This window comes from Macrobrachium rosenbergii, chromosome 12 (assembly GCF_040412425.1).
Source record: "Macrobrachium rosenbergii isolate ZJJX-2024 chromosome 12, ASM4041242v1, whole genome shotgun sequence".
In the NCBI taxonomy this organism is placed as follows: domain Eukaryota; kingdom Metazoa; phylum Arthropoda; class Malacostraca; order Decapoda; family Palaemonidae; genus Macrobrachium; species Macrobrachium rosenbergii.
Window position 1 is genome coordinate 67,212,788 of NC_089752.1, and position 15,881 is coordinate 67,228,668.

The 15,881-nt window shown below is 43.4% G+C and overlaps 1 protein-coding gene across 1 annotated transcript in view; it reads right to left on the minus strand.

Moving 5' to 3' along the window:
* The window catches only part of LOC136843714 (methylmalonyl-CoA mutase, mitochondrial-like), a 418,104-nt gene that overhangs the window by 7,279 nt on the left and 394,944 nt on the right, over positions 1-15,881 (minus strand). The window lies entirely within an intron of this gene.

The following is a 15,881-nucleotide window of genomic DNA, read 5'->3' on the forward strand; positions in this document are numbered from 1 at the left end:
AATATGCCTCCATGTGCTGATTTAACATATCCATCAGGGAGTGGTTCAAGAGAACATTAAATGTAATAGTCCTTACTTACCACATTGATCTTTCACCTACTGAATTAATGATGGATATACTAAACAGTCTAATCCTTCGGGCCAGCCCTAGGAGAGCTGTTAATCAGCTCAGTGGTCTGGTAAAACTAAGGTATACTTACTTTAGTACACATTCAAAACATTAGTTGCTGCATGCAATACGGCTACACATAAGACTTTTCATCAGTGCACAGACACTTTGCTAATCACCCTTATCTTGCACACACCTTCTTGCCTTCTGGATATAAATGATATACAGTTGCAAATTACTGTATACACTCATTTTACCAACTTACCGAACCGTAATTTCTTTACAGCCAACGTGCCTCATAACACTGATTTATCTTTTCACATACAATATTTTCATTACTTATTATAACCACACATTTCTCACTCTACCTGTCCTTCTTACTCCACATTTAAATGACAAAATTTTTATTAAGCATCATCCATTTTCTTTTATTTGAATTCAATATACATTTCACGTCCATAAAGGGCAGTTGTTTTAAAAATCACTCCACTGTCCGATTTTGTTCCAACAAGCTTCAGGTCTTTGGCATACACCCTGTTACATTCCTTGCTTTATAAATTCATAGACTCGCCTCTATTTTCTCCCTAACATCGTCTCCAACATTAACTCCAAATTACCTAAACGAACCTTATTCTATTCTTCCACCATCAATGTTAACTTGCGTAAATTACCTTAACGTGTTTTCATTCACCCTCATAACTTGACTCTTCCTCACATCTACTTTCAGCTTTCATCTCTTACAAAAGTTTTCAAACTTTCAATAGTCTAAAGTTTCTCTACATCATCTCAAATCAGCACTTTATTTATGACCATTTTTCACGTTACAATTTTGAGTATTGTATGCTTCTCTCTTTCTCACAATACTCCATCATTAAAGATATTAAATAGCCATGGATACATAAAGCAACCTTAACCCAGGCCTACAATTACATTGACTGTCTATCCATTATAAATCATATTTAACTTTTCTCAGAAAAACTTTTAATCTCTCACAACAAATTACTTTCTATACAATACATACTTGAAACACTCCGTATTGTGAATTACATTTGTTTTATAGGTCTTTATAAATCCCTAACACTTTTTTCCCTTTAAACTATCAGATTTTTCACATGACTGTTTCAGAAGTCTAGCAAAAGGTGTTTAGTGATTGTTCAGATGATTTCTTAACGGTTAAGGCTTAATATGATCAGAAATTCTATCACATGAGGGGCATTTGTTATTCGTGTCTTGTGGGGAGGTGGAGGGGCAACGCCTGGGTAGGATATACATTTTGCAGTACACTGGCACACAAAAAGTAATCTAGTCTTGGAGAGAAAAGTTAACACCTACAAAAAAGCAGACTGGATCTGCAGTGTATGTTGATTATTGCAAAGCGCTAAAAGATCATTTGAAATGAAATGAAGATATGGTTCAATGTTAGTCTCTCAGCTTCCGGGGTGCTGTGAAAGTGTTCAATCCAGTAAAAGATACCAGTTTTTCAGACTACATACCATATCATAGGAATAAATTAACTGTTACCAGTTTTTCAAAGTCCGCCCCTTTCAAATATCAGGCGTACTGGTGTGTACGAATGTATTACTGATAATTAAATTTACACTGTGGGAAAAACTACAATACGTCCAGAACCGAAAAATAATGAACATCTAAAACGTTTGTTGTTTTTGCGACACAAGAAAAAATACAAACGCATAAACAAAATATTTTTCTCTTCTGTAGCGACACGAACATATTTACACTACCCATTTGCTATCTAATGTCTTACCACATCAGTGGTGCCGACCTGAACAAAGGGGGTTGATTTTACACGACAACAAATGTTTTTAACAGAACTTTTTCGCTTAACAACCTCTTTGATAGTTTACTACTGCTAAAAAAATTCTATGATATTTACATGAAACAAAAAGGTATTTGGAGGCTAAAGACCTGATGAAATATTAACCTATTTTACAAAGTACATGTGGATAAGGACACAAGGCAGAGAAAATTAATAACTTCCCGTTTACACTAAAACTACGAGCAAAAGGTTTTTATATTTAAAATACACTGATACACATAAAGAGAAAGCCAAAAAATTGAGAACGTTCAAGAACAACAAGAGTAATGAACTGGAACAATAAGACCAAAGTAACTGGTTGGATTCGAGTCTCAAATGTTACAAATTTAATCAACAGCTTTGCTAACGGTTTAACTGTACGTAGTTTGCACTGAACAGGTAGCAATAATTTAATATACAACATTCCAAAAAACGTGGAAATAAAACAAAAATTACTTCTATGGTTTTACAAAGCGAACATTTCAACGTGCGTCCAAAACGGTTTAGCGCTCGAATCTTCCACACGCATTGAACAATGCCAAGGTGGCGTACAAGTTTCATGCCAACCTTGTAAAATAAGTACCCCTACTTAAACATAACAGACACACGATGCATACCGGCAATACGAAAACGCCGTCATACTTTGTGATGTCCAATGTTAACTAAATATACCATGGTCGTATTTATAAATAAAATCAATGACCCCACTGTAACCAAAACAACAACCCGTTTAGTTGGTAATACCGATTAAGATTGGGAACTACTGTTAAGTGCCTAGGCTGAACTACCTCTTCTACGCCCATTCTAAATCGATGAGCATTGTGGTCAAAACTCAAAACTTGCAAGTAGAGCGGCTCTAGCTGTCGAGCGAGGAAAGATTCCAGAAAACTCTCGCTAAATGTCAGCCGTCCAAATTCTCTGGCAATTCGGCAAACAAAAGGTACGGGCTGTGTTTTGGTGTTGGTAGCCTAGGCTACCTCTCGACCATCGCTGAGTTTTGGCAGAGTCGTGCTGCCAAAGAAGCGAACACCTGACTAGATACTAGGTAGTGCACAAGAGTCAAAGTCAGGGTGGTCCACGTTTCCTACATTGTCTCGTTTTTAGATGAACACTATCTAGGACAGCTGTCTTGGCCCTCACGTAGGCTAGTCAGACTGGGCTGACTATATTAGGCTAGCTTAGCACGCTTACTAACTGACTAGAAAGTAACTGGGCCCATTAACTTCCACCAATATACGTGAACCAGCGAATTGGGGGTGTTTTTTAACCCTAAAGGAAAGAGTACACCACACCATTCATTTTTGTATTTCTTCCCCATGTCATCGGCGACTCCCCGCCCGCCCCCTTGGAAAAAATGTTTATCAGTGCAGGAAACCCATAAATGAATGACACGAACAAGACGTTATAAATGATCATTATAAATGCAAAGATGACATATGTATCGTAACCAAATGTAAGGTTCTTGGTAGTGGCCTGGGAGGAAGGAATCCCCTACTTAACCTGGTCGAGTGTTGTAAGTAATAGCGAAATATAGGGGTGGACCCTTACATAACCCAACATTATGAGAGGGTCTCATTTGGCCAGGAGGACCATAGGCTGCCAACCTATAGTATAAAAAGCTTATCTTAATTCTGTAAGGAGGGTCAAATGCAATATGTAAGCTTTAGTTAGTTAATGTAGCCCTATGGATATTACAAATAGGTAAGAAGGTTCACTCCTTACCATTACTTTGCCTTTTAAGAAAATGTACTCTACGAAACTGCAATTCAAACACAGGAAGAAATTTCTTTAATGAGAAAAAATACAGTGCGTCCTTGACTTATGGCAGGGGATGCATTTCTGCACCGCGCAGTAGGCCGATTTTTCACCGTTATTGGCGCTTAGAGTGCTGTAACTTGAGTTTTGGTGCCGTAACTTTATGTTGCATCAAGTTACCACGGTGTTAACTCGATGCCTATTCCTGCCATTAGCGCGTCAACAGTGCTTGGAGCGCCATAACTTACATCATCAAGTTACGGTGTCATAGAACGCTGTTAACAGCGCTGAAAAGGGCCCGTAAGATTGAATCACTATGTCGATGGCACCTTAAGTCGAGGATGCACTCTTATGAAGTTACCAAAGTTTTAAAGGTTTTAAATTCTGTTCCATACACATACGTTGCTGATACAACAGACTATTTTGCTGCCAAGGAAGGAACAGTGAGAGCAGAATGAAAAGGTGTGAAATAGGAAATTAGGATTTTATATAAGTAACGTACCCAGTAATTACATACCTAATAGTTTCACTTACTCGGCAGCTAGAATTATGAAATTCGCAGGTTGCACTAGTTTGTTTTGGGTGGGTGACTTGCCCCTCCCACTTTTGGGGGAAAGAGAGGAACAACTTAGCAAAGATCTATTTGTTTTTGCCAGCTAATGGCTGTACACCAGTTATTAGCATCAGCTTTGTTTTTGTCCTTTTCGTCAATTGGTGAAGTATTCTTGTATTGATAGCTTTGCGGCACACTTAGTGTTAAGTTTCTTTTCGAAACATTATTAAGTGAATTTATGACTTTTTTTCCCAATTGTGACTTTTAGTTGACTTGTTTTCACTTTGTGATGTCAGACTCATGTTCAACTAGCTTTAGGTATTGCAACAAAGGCTGCAATAATCATTTGACTAAAGAATCCTACGATTCACATACGATTTGCACAGCCTGTAGGGGCAGGTATGTTCATTTGATTTGTGATGTAAGGAGTGTTCAGACTAGGACAATAAGAAGTGGAAGACTTTGAGGCCACATCTGAATAAACTGGTCAGGGATAAAAAGGTGGCAGTGACTGCTAGAATCTCCTAATTCTAATGTTAATGTCCATGTTGATGTTCCTGTGATTTCTGTGAATCCTGTTCCCAGTTCTCCATCTGTACCACCCTCTCTTTCTCTCGCTTCCGAACCCAACCCCAGTGTCCAATTAGCGTCATCCATGAAAGTCCTAATGGACAAAAAGAGTGATTCGAAGCACCTACTGCTAGTAAAGTGTTAGTGAAGGAGGTGGCTGCTCATCCTCCCGATTCTCATAGGCAAAGGTCCCTGGCATACTCCCCAAAACCTGGGAGGAGTCAAACTGGTAGCCTGAGGGAGGTCAGTGGGGTCTGCCCATGAGTAGTTGCCCCCTCAGTTCAGCCTGTTGACGTATCCCAGGTTGCAACCAAGAGCCATTGGAAAGGTCTCTGTGGATGTCATTGAGTTCGGAGGAGTCAAGTCCCAGGCATCAGTGGCGCTTCGCAAACAAATCACACCCACTGAAAAGGCGTGCAGTGGATGTGCCACACTCTCCTCCAGTGCCTTGTAAGAAGATCAAGGATTCTAAGTGCCCTTCATGTAGTCACTGAACACTGGGACAGTCCAGAGCGTTTTTCTTCGGACAACCTCTTGGCAGAGAATCTGCTTTCGGCACCCAAGCACTCATCTTCCTGTAAGTGCTCCTCCTCCAGGATTATTTCTTTTCTGGAGTGTCAACAAACACCTGAGCTCCCAGCAGTATCTGAATTTCTTTTGGAAGTCGAGCACCCAGTAGCGCCCGAGCTTCCAGTGGCGCCTGAGCTCCCAGGTGTATCTTTGTGTTCATTAGTGCCCGAGCACCCTGGGATGACCGAGCGCCCGGTAGCACCTAAGCACCCAGTGGTTTCAGAGCATCCAGCTTTGACTGATCATCATGTTTCATCGATCGTCATCTCAGCATTTCATTTGGTTGGAGTTACTTCAATGCAGTGCCCAGAGCTGCCTTCTGCACAGATGACTCCTCTTATCCAGGCTCCTGCTACTGGTTTTCAGGCACCCACAACTGTTGGTCAACCTTCAGACCCTATTCAGAGTAAGCTGGATAGTATCTTGAGCCTGTAAGAAGGCTCCGTCGGCTCCTCAGACTCTAGTAGACTCGTCTTTGTCGCCAATATCCTCTTGATGAGGAAGCAATGGTGGACCAGGACACTCCCACTTTGGCTTATGCCTCATTATTGGGAATTTTGCTTCTTACCTTTACAGGTTTCTTTTCTCCAGCATCACTGTGCTCGCCTGCATTTGCCTTTTTAATGAAGTCTCAAACTTCTGGGTCTTCAAGATTACCTAAGATGGTGCTTTCTTCGGCGAAGAAGGCTTTAAATGAGGTGGAAAGGTAGCTTGCAGAGAAGAGGGACCAAGGAAGAGCTGCCTTCAGTTTTCCTCCTTACAGGTTATCTCGGGGGAGATACCGGTCATATGCCACGGGAAGCTCCTTCCCTGGGAGTTTCTGCCTCCTCCCAGGGGGACTTCTCCAGGTTGATAGATTCAGCGTTTACTTCAAGGAAGATCATGTTCTCGTCAGAGTTGGCTCATTTCTTGAAAAACTTGTTTAAAGTGTTCAAGGTTATGAGCTTCTTGGATTGGTCAGTGGGTGCTCTGGCACATAAGAGTAGGGACTGCACTGTTTTGCCCCAGGATTCTTCCACAGACTGGCTTGGAGTTCTTTCTTGTATAGACAAGGGTATCAAGGATGGCTCCCAAGAACTGGCCTCCCTTTATGCTGTGGGAATACTGAAGAAAAGAGAGCTTTGGTGCTCATTCACTTCTAATGGAGTTACTCCCTCGCAAAGATCGGTGCTCATGTTTTCTTCCTTAGATTGTCATCATCTATTTCCACAATCTACAGTTCTTGGTATTGCCTCCGATCCCCAAAAGAAGAGTACCCAAGATCTTTTGGCACGGTCCTCTAGACGCCCAAAGGAGATGGCCGCCTTAGTTCCAGGACAGTAACACCTCTACAGATGCACCCCTTTTGGGGTGGCAGGCAAAGGGCTCACTCTAGACTAAGGTCTAATGTCCATTTCGTGCCATGTGCCATTAAAAAGTCCGCCTCTAGATCTTCCTCTCAAAAGTGAGGACAATGTCCTCTGTACTCATGTAGAAGCCAGGCTCCTTCTCTTCTGGGAGCATTAGGAAGAGAAGGGAGCAGAACCTTAGATAGTCAATGTCCTGAGCAAGGGTTACACCATCCCCTTCATGGAGAAGCCTCCTCTAGTCAGCACACCTGTCACATTGACAGCTTACTCTTCAGGATCAGAGGTTTGTAGCCCTCTTGGAGGAAGTTTCATCCCTTGTCAGAAAGGGAGCAACAGATGGTCAAATACATTTATTCCCTAGGGTTCTACAACCGACTGTTTGTTGTCCCCAAGTCATCAGGAGGCTGGAGGCCCGTCTTAGATGTCAGCACCCTGAATGTCTTTATTCAGAAGACAAAATTCAAAGTGGAGGCAAACCAAACAGTCCTATCATCCATTCGCCAGGGAGATTGGATGACGTCCATAGATAAGCAGGATGCATACTGTACTTCCACGTTTCTATCAACCCGGACTCGAGGAAATACCTCAGGTTTGTTTTCAAGGGCAGGGTGCCCCAGTTTCGTGCCCTGTGTTTTGGTCTCTTGACGGCCCCCCTAGGGTTTCACCTGAGTTCTTGCTCCCTTCGCAAAGTGGTTCCATCTTATGGGAATCTAGATATCCCCCTATCTCAATGATTGTCTCCTTCAACCTGATTGAGACAGCAGCGTATGGAGGACCTTCAGAGAACTCTTCTCCTGGCCCAGGACTTGGACCTCATCAATGTACAGAAATCCCAGCTGGCTTCTCCTCAGGAGATTCATTATTTAGGGATGAAGATAGACTCTCAAGAGTTTTTGGGCTTTTCCATCCCTGAAGAGAACAGAGTCATGCCTGATGAAGGTAAATGAGATCTTGGCTCTCAACGACTGCTCAGCCAACAAATGGATGAGTGTTCTGGGCACCTTGCCTTCCATAGAACAGTCCGTCTCCCTAGGCAGGCTCCATATGAGACCTCTGTAATTTTTTCTAAGGGTCACCTGGGACTGGAAGAATCTCCCAGACACATTCATTTTTCCTGTAACTCTCAGGATAAAGAAAGACCTGCATTGGTGGAATTGCAAAAATAGACTGTTGGAAGGAAAGTCTCTCCTTCCTCTGAATCCCAACCTAGACTTCTTCTCTTGCGGCAGATCTAGGTTGGGGAGCTCTTCTATAAACAAACGTCAAGGAATTAAAGGCAATACACCTAGGTCTTCAATCCTTCACATCGGAGGTGTGCAACAAGACAGTGGCAGTCCTCTCAGACAGCATGACTGCCGTCTTACATCAAAAAGCAAGGGGGGGAACTTGCTCTTTTTCCCTGTACGAAACAGCGAGAGACCTCCTCTGGATGGACCAGAACAACACCAGAGTAGTGACTTGTTTTATTCAAGGAAGGTTAAATGTTCTGGTGGACGAACTGAGTAGCCAGAAACAAGTTCTTCCCACGGAGTGGACCCTAGACCCTCTGGTCTGCTTAGACCTTTGGAAACTGTGGGGGGAAACCAGTACTGGATCTTTTCGCTACTTCCAGAATCCATCATCTCCTGCTGTTCTGTTCGTCAGTCCCAGATCCTCTAGCATGGGCGACAGGTGCCATGTTACAGGACTGGTCGAAGAAAGAACTCTATGCCTTTCCATCGTTCAGTATGGTGAGACAAGTAATAAACAAGTTTTGGTCTCGCCAAAACGTTTCAATGATTTTAATAGCACATTTTGGCCAGTGAAGGATTGGTTTCCAGACCTTCTCAATCTGCTGGCGGATTTCCCGAGGTTGCTGCCTCAAAAGCAGCAGTTACTCAGACAACCGCACTTCAGGCTGTTCTTCAAGGATTGTGTACTCTGGCCCTGACAGGTTACAAACTGTCAGGAAATTATATACTTAGAAAGAAGGGCTGTTCAAGAGCAGCTTCAGAATATACTGACAAGTGTAGACGTCAATCTTCAGACAGTCTTATCAGGCCAAGTGGGCGATCTTTCGGGCCTGGTGTAGAAGGCACAATATCTCCTCTACTCAGACCTCTGTAGCAGAAAAGGCAGATTTTCTGCTATATCTAAGAATGTCTAGAAGTCTTTCCACTTCTTCTATAAAGGGGTATAGGGCCATGTTAAACTCTGTCTTCCAACACAGAGGAACGGATTTGTCCTCTAACCAAGATTTGTTGGACATCCTTAAGTCCTTCAATACCGTAAAACAGAAGTAAGTAGCTGTGGTCTCATGGAACTTGGACATAGTTCTCAGATGGTTGTCCAGCCCTTGTTTTGAACCCATGCAGTTAATTTCATTGAGAGACCTAACTAGAAAGACCCTTTTTCTGGTTGCTTTTGGCAACAGCGAAACGGATCAGTGAGATTCATGCTTTGGATAAGAGAGTTGGCTTCTCCCAAGGAAATGCAGTCTTCTTTTACCCTGGGATTCTTGGCCAAGAATGAGACACCGTCGAAGCCCTGGCCCTGTTCTTTTATAATTAAAAGCCTGACTGATATACTGGGTCCAGATGAAGAGAAGAGAACTCTGCATCCTGTGAGGGCACTTTAGTTTGTTCCGACACGATATACAAACCGTCAGTCCTTTACATTAGGAATTACTTTTAGCGGAACTGGAAATGGCTGTTGAACTTTTGAACAAGGTGGTTAAGCAGTTAACTACCGTTCAGGAGGCGGGAGTACCACCTGCCCGGATGTAAACATTCCAGTTTGCTTTCGGCTGTTGTGTGCTGCAGATATGTTTCTCGCTCTCTGCCCTGACCGCTGTTGAGCTGTTTTCCCGGTGGGATCTTTTTTGTTTTTTCCTTCGCTATCATTATGAATGTTGATAAACCCCATAAGCCCTCCTTCCCCCAGTGTGTCTGTCCTGGGGTGGGAGGGAAAAGTGTGGCACCGAGACAACAAGTACCTTCACATCAACATTCTGGAACTCAAGGCAGCCTTCCTGGCTCTCCAAGAGTTCAGGGATCGAGTGATGGGACACTCTATGGCACTGGTGAGCGACAATACCACAGTGGTGGCATACGTCAACAAGCAGTGGGTCTAGTATCCCTCCCGCTCCACCAGTTGATGATGCAGGTGCATGAGTGGGCGCTGGCTCACTCGGTAGAGCTGTCAGCCAGGTACATTCCAGGCAAGAGGAATGTCGTGGCAGACAAGCTCAGCCGCCAGAATCAAGTGATTGGGACAGGATGGTCCCTTCACCCAGAAGTCGTGGAAAGGCTGTTCGATCTATGGGGGCATCCAGTCATCTATCTGTTCGCCATCTGGCACAACAGAAAACTTCAGGTCTTCTGTTCAGTCGTGCTGGACCCATGGGCCGCTGTGGAGGATGCATTCCAGCACCCATGGGATAACCTTGACGTCTAGGCCTGTCCTCCATTCTGTCTGATTCGCAGTGTTCAACCAGGTGATGATCACTCTGAATCTCAGAATGATTCTGGTGGCACCCAAATGGCCGTAGGCTGTTTGATATCCCGACCTGCTAGCCCTCCTTTCTGAGACGCCGATAGAGACCCGCCCTAGCCCAACCTGATGTGTCAACCCCACTTACAGCGGTGATCACCTGGCAGTGCAGTCCCTATGTCTTCACAGCTGGAGGTTATCCACCATCTCCTGCAAGCGAGAGGCTTTTTGCTTCGCACAGCAACGGAGATGGCCGGTACCTCAGACGATCCTCCACAGCAGACGGGGTATCTCTCCGGTCGGAGCTACTATTCAGCAGGTCGCGGACTTTCTCATCTTTCTTCACCAAGAGAAGCTTCTCTCCGTTTCAGCTGCAAAAGGCTATCGGGCCGCACTCAGCCTAGTCTTGCAGCTGAAAGGTGTAGATATCTATCCGTCCTTCGAGATTTCCCTACTGATGAAAAGCTTCGACAGGTCTTACCCACCCATGGATCTCGGGCCCCCCTGCGTGGGATGTGACTCTCATTCTAAGGAGCCTTACTTGTGCACCATACGAGCCTTTGCGAGAGTCGTCAGACAGGGATCTGACTCTCAAGACTGTCCTTTTGCTGGCCCTGGCATCAGCGAAGAGAGTTGGCGAACTTCATGGACTTTCCTTTGATGCTAAACACTTGAGGGGATGGGGATCATTTACGCTCGATTTTGTCCCGGATTTCATGGTGGAGACTCAGAATCCTTTGGTCCCTGACACTCAGTTCGAGTCTTTCACGATCCCCCTCCTCAGAGGACTTTGTTGGTAATGATCCAGACGAGATGCTACTGTGTCCTGTTAGAGTGCTGCGGCACTATCTGAAGAGGACTCGCCACCTGCGGCCTGAGTGTCGACGACTCTTCGTTAGTACTGGCTCGACCAAGAAAGAAGTGTCCAAGAACATGAACTCTTTCTGGCTTCATGAGACGATAAGGAGAGCATATTCTGCTGCTGGAGAAGACGACACAGGTGCGCTTCATCCAAGAGCTCACGAAGTCTGCAGCATTGGTCCGTCCCTCGCATTCTGGAAGAACCTGTCGGTCCCACAGGTTTTGAAGGCAGGCGTGTGGTCTCAACAGACCACCTTTACTTCCTTCTACCTTCGGGATGTTGCACTCAAGTCCTTGGACACTTTTTCCTTGGGTCCTGTGGTGGCTGCTCAACAAGTTGTGTAGCTTACCTGGCTCCTCTAACAGGACAGGTTGCGTCTTGCCTAAGATGTACGTTGTGACGGGGAGAATGATTGTGGAGTGACTGGCCTCTCTCCCTTCTCATCTCAACTCTCTTCCTATGGGCAGGGAGTGGACATGCCATTACACGCTGGATCTGGCAGTCAATGCAGGTAAGCACTCAAGTAGAGCTTTCGTTCTATTTCCATTCAGGATTACAGAAGCAACCCCACTCCTTCCCCTTGCAAGGGGGGGAGGGGGGGGAAGGAGACCACGACAATAAGACAAACCCAATGCTTGTGATTGCCTAATGTCACTGACTTTAAAGTTCTTCCTTGCCTACTTTGCATGAACTGACAATTCCTCTTTCATGCAAAGGGACCCAGAAGTCTGACAAAAGATCTCGCATTTCTTACAACCCGATCATTTTGTCAGAGGCAGTTTTCCCTTCCTCGCTCTATCGACCAGGAATGGAACACATGGTGTGGTGAACTCCAGTCAGTTCATAGAGACTCGCTCAGATTCCTCTCTCCAACCAGTGAGTCATCCTAATGTAAAGGACCGACGGTTTGTATATTGTGTCGGAGCAAATCACAATTTTTTAAAGTAAACTGTATTTTTCCTGACTATACAAATCTAAGGTCCTTTACATTACATTTCATGCCCACCTCATGCCACCCCTCAATCTGACACCTGGGCTGAAAGGCAAATTGGAATGTTTACATCTGGGCAGGCTGTACTCCCGCCTCCTGGACAGTAGTTAACTGCCTAACCACCTTGTTTGAAAGTTCAACAGCTGTTTCCAGCTCTGTTCCTAATGTGAAGGACCTCAGGTTTGTATAGTTAGGAAAAATACAATTTACTTTAAAAAATTGTGATATTGCCTTCACAGAAAAAAGGGAATTTGTGGATCTTCAAGCAGTCTTTGGTGTTGAGTGGAGAACCCCTCACACCCTCTGTATATAAATGTCCTGACATTCTTCCTCAGAGACCTTATCTCAGAAGCCCATTCCTTAGTTGGAGATAAGGTTTTTCCCTCTTGTAAGGTTAAAGCTCATGAAATAAGGGCGGTTGCCACTTTGCTGACGTTCAAACATAATTTATCCCTCTCACCTATCTTGCAATTGACTTTTTGGAAGTTCAAGTCCTTATTCGCTTCCCATTACTTGCGTGATATTGAAACAGTTTGATAAGTGCAGTACCTAGGGTCCGTTTTCCGCAGCTGGCATGGTGTTGGGGGAGGAAACGTAGGAAGCAACACTTCCTTCCTAATATCTCTTCGCCTTGCATAGGGTGTTGAGTCTTAGGGGAGCATGGGAGTACTGTGTACCTGGAGTACCCTCCAGTTTTTAATGGTTGGGCGGCGGTTTTATTGTTTTTTGTGGTATAGGTGACTGTCTTTGTTCTGGTTGTATTTTGTGGTACCACACTCTGGGCAGGGGTAACTTTCATTCTTTGCTAGCCATCAGAATTGTCCTTCGCTGCAAAGTACCCACTGAAGTAGTCGCTTCATGGCTATACCACCACACCTTTACATGATAAAATGAGCATCAACCGGAAGCAGTACAGTATCTACCTGCAGCAGCTCTCTCATCAGGTAAGGAAACAAAAAACAGTGAATCAACGTTAGCAACTTTTCTATTCTCAAATTCATTACCATTCCTAATGTTTTGGGGTAGATGTGTCCACGCATCCCACCTCCTGTCAATGTGGGAGTCAGTTATGTAATTACCTGGTAAGTTACTGATATAAAAATGACATTTTTATATAATAAAATAGTTTTATATATACTTACCCAGTAATTACATGATCAGAGTCATCCCTCATCCCCTCCCATGGACACAAGGGCATAAACAACTTGAAGTTCTTTGCTAAGTTGTTCCTCTCTTTCCCCCAAAAGTGGGTGGGGCAAGTCACCTACCCAAAACAAACTAGCGCGACCCACGAATTTCATAATTACTGGGTAAGTATATATAAAACTTTATTTTATTACAAAAATGTAATTTTTTTTTTTTTGTATAAAAAGGGATGAAAGACTTCCATAGGACAAGCGATCATTCAGCATATGAAGAAAAGTATAGCAGAAAGAAGCCATGCAAGTGCTGTTTGTTGCTCACATCAAATTGAGACTGAAAAATCCCAAAGCCATTCTATATTATATAGTAAATACAACAGTTAATATGTAACTTGCTTCTTGATTTCCGTAAGAAATAAAGGCAAAAATTACCATCATTTGACAATAGTATTATTAAAACTGTTACACACTGGTAAGGAACATATATGGCACATCATACAGTAGTTAACTAGTTTAATACTTGTGGTTTTTGTATAAGTAACTTACCCAGTAATTACTTAGCTTAGAGTTTCTACTCGACGGCAGCTTAAATTTTGAAAATTTGCAGTAGCAACACACCTTTGTTTATGTAGGTGACTTGCCCTGCCCACTTTCGAGGTTAAGAGAGGAACAACTTGGCCAAGAGCTCAATTTGTTTCTGCCGGCTTAAGACCACACACAATGTTAAGATTCACAGCTGAATTGAATTCTTTGGTCGGTCTTTAGATTCAAAAGACGAGATGTTGCGTCTTTTACACCTAAGACCACTTTAGGACAAGTAGCAGACTTTCTGCTATACCTGAGATCTTCCAGAGGCCTCTCCTCATCAACTATAAAAGAGTATAGATCTATGCCCAACTCCATCTTTAGGCACAGAAGTTTAAGACATATCAACGAATCAGGACAGGACCTATCCGACCTGATAAGTCATTTGACATGGCCAAGAGTGAGAGAGAAGAGACTTGTCCTTAGAACCTGGACGTAGTCCTCAAATGGCTTACGAGTTCCTGTTTTGAGCCCATTCATTATTCCTCACTGAGGGACCTTACTAAAGACACTTTGTTTCTGGTGGCTCTAGCTACAGCTAATAGGGTTAGTGAGATCCACGCAATGGATAAAAGAATCGATTTTTCCCAGGGAGATGCAGTGTGTTCCCTCCTCTTGAGTTTTCTTGTGAAGATTAAGAATCCAGCACAACCCTGGCCTTGCTCTTTTTACTATTAAAAGTTTAACGGACATCTTAGGGGCAGAAGAGGAAGAGAGTTTTCTTTGCCCTGTATGGGCTCTTAGACACTATCTTCAGAGGACAAAGATGATCATAGGTCCAGCAAGTAACTTGTGGTGCTTAGTGAATAACCCATCTAAGCCATTGTCTAAGAATGCACTCTCGTTCTTTTTGAGAGGCCTCATTATGGAACCACACTCCCAGATTAGTGAGGATGATTTACACGTCTTGAGGGTGTGAGGGCAGTCGCTATCTTGGTAGCTTTTAAACATAATCTTTCCCTTTCTTCAATTCTACAATCTACATTCTGGAAATGTCAGTGTTCGTAATGCTTTACTTGCGAGACGTAGAAACACTCTACGAAAAATGCAGTACATTAGGACCTTTGTCTGTGGCTGGCTTAGTGTTCGGTGAGGAAGTGTAAGGAGTGTTTCTTCCTTTATTTTGTCTCTTCGCCTTGACTTAGGGTGTTGAGTCCTAGGGGAGCCGGGGAGGTACTATGTACCAGGAGTGCCCACCAGTCTTTTAGTGGGGGGTGGTGGATATATGTTTATTAACTGAATGGTGTAGGTGACAGTGTTTTTTCTGATTATGTTTATGGTACTGCGCCCTGGACAGGGGCAAATATTGTTTGCTTTGTTGGCGATCGGAAGTGTCCTTTGTCACAAAAGCTTCTGTTAATACTTCGTCAGCAATCGGACTACTCCTTTGCTGCAAAATACCCACTTCAGTAGAGATGATCCTGGCTATACCGCCACGCTGCTACAAGGTTGAGATGAGTGCCAACCAGAGGCAGTATCTACCTGCAGCAGCTCTCTCACCAGGTAAGGAACAACAAGCATTGTATCAGTGCTAGACCTTTTTCATTCTGTTCTGAAATTCATTAACCTTAATGTTTTGGGGTACATTATGTCCATGAATCCCACTGCCTGTAAATGTGGATTCAATGAAGTAATTAATGGGTATGTTACTTATATAAAAATGACATTTTCATGATAATTGCCCAGTAATTACGGACGGAGCCCGCCCTCCTCCCCTCGCATGGACTATTTGGGCATAAAAAATTTGAGCTCTTGGTTGAGTTGTTCCTCTTTTTACCCAGAAGTGGGTGGGACTAGTCACTTTCATAAACAAAAGAGTGTTGCTACTGCGAATTTTCAAAATTTACGCTGTCGTAGAGTAGAAACCAAGTTATTACTGGGTAAGTATATATAAAACTTTATTTTATCATAAAAATGTCATTTTAATCTTTCTATGATGGTTTAGTATCCTAACTGTAAAGCCATGAGTCTTGTTATTTTAACCTTCACTTATACTAAGCCAATGATACATTAATAGTCTGTCTGTTAATGTGTTCCATTTCTGAAAAATCTAATATGGTAGGCTAATTAATGCCTGTCTTTAACTAATCTAGACTAATCTATGATTG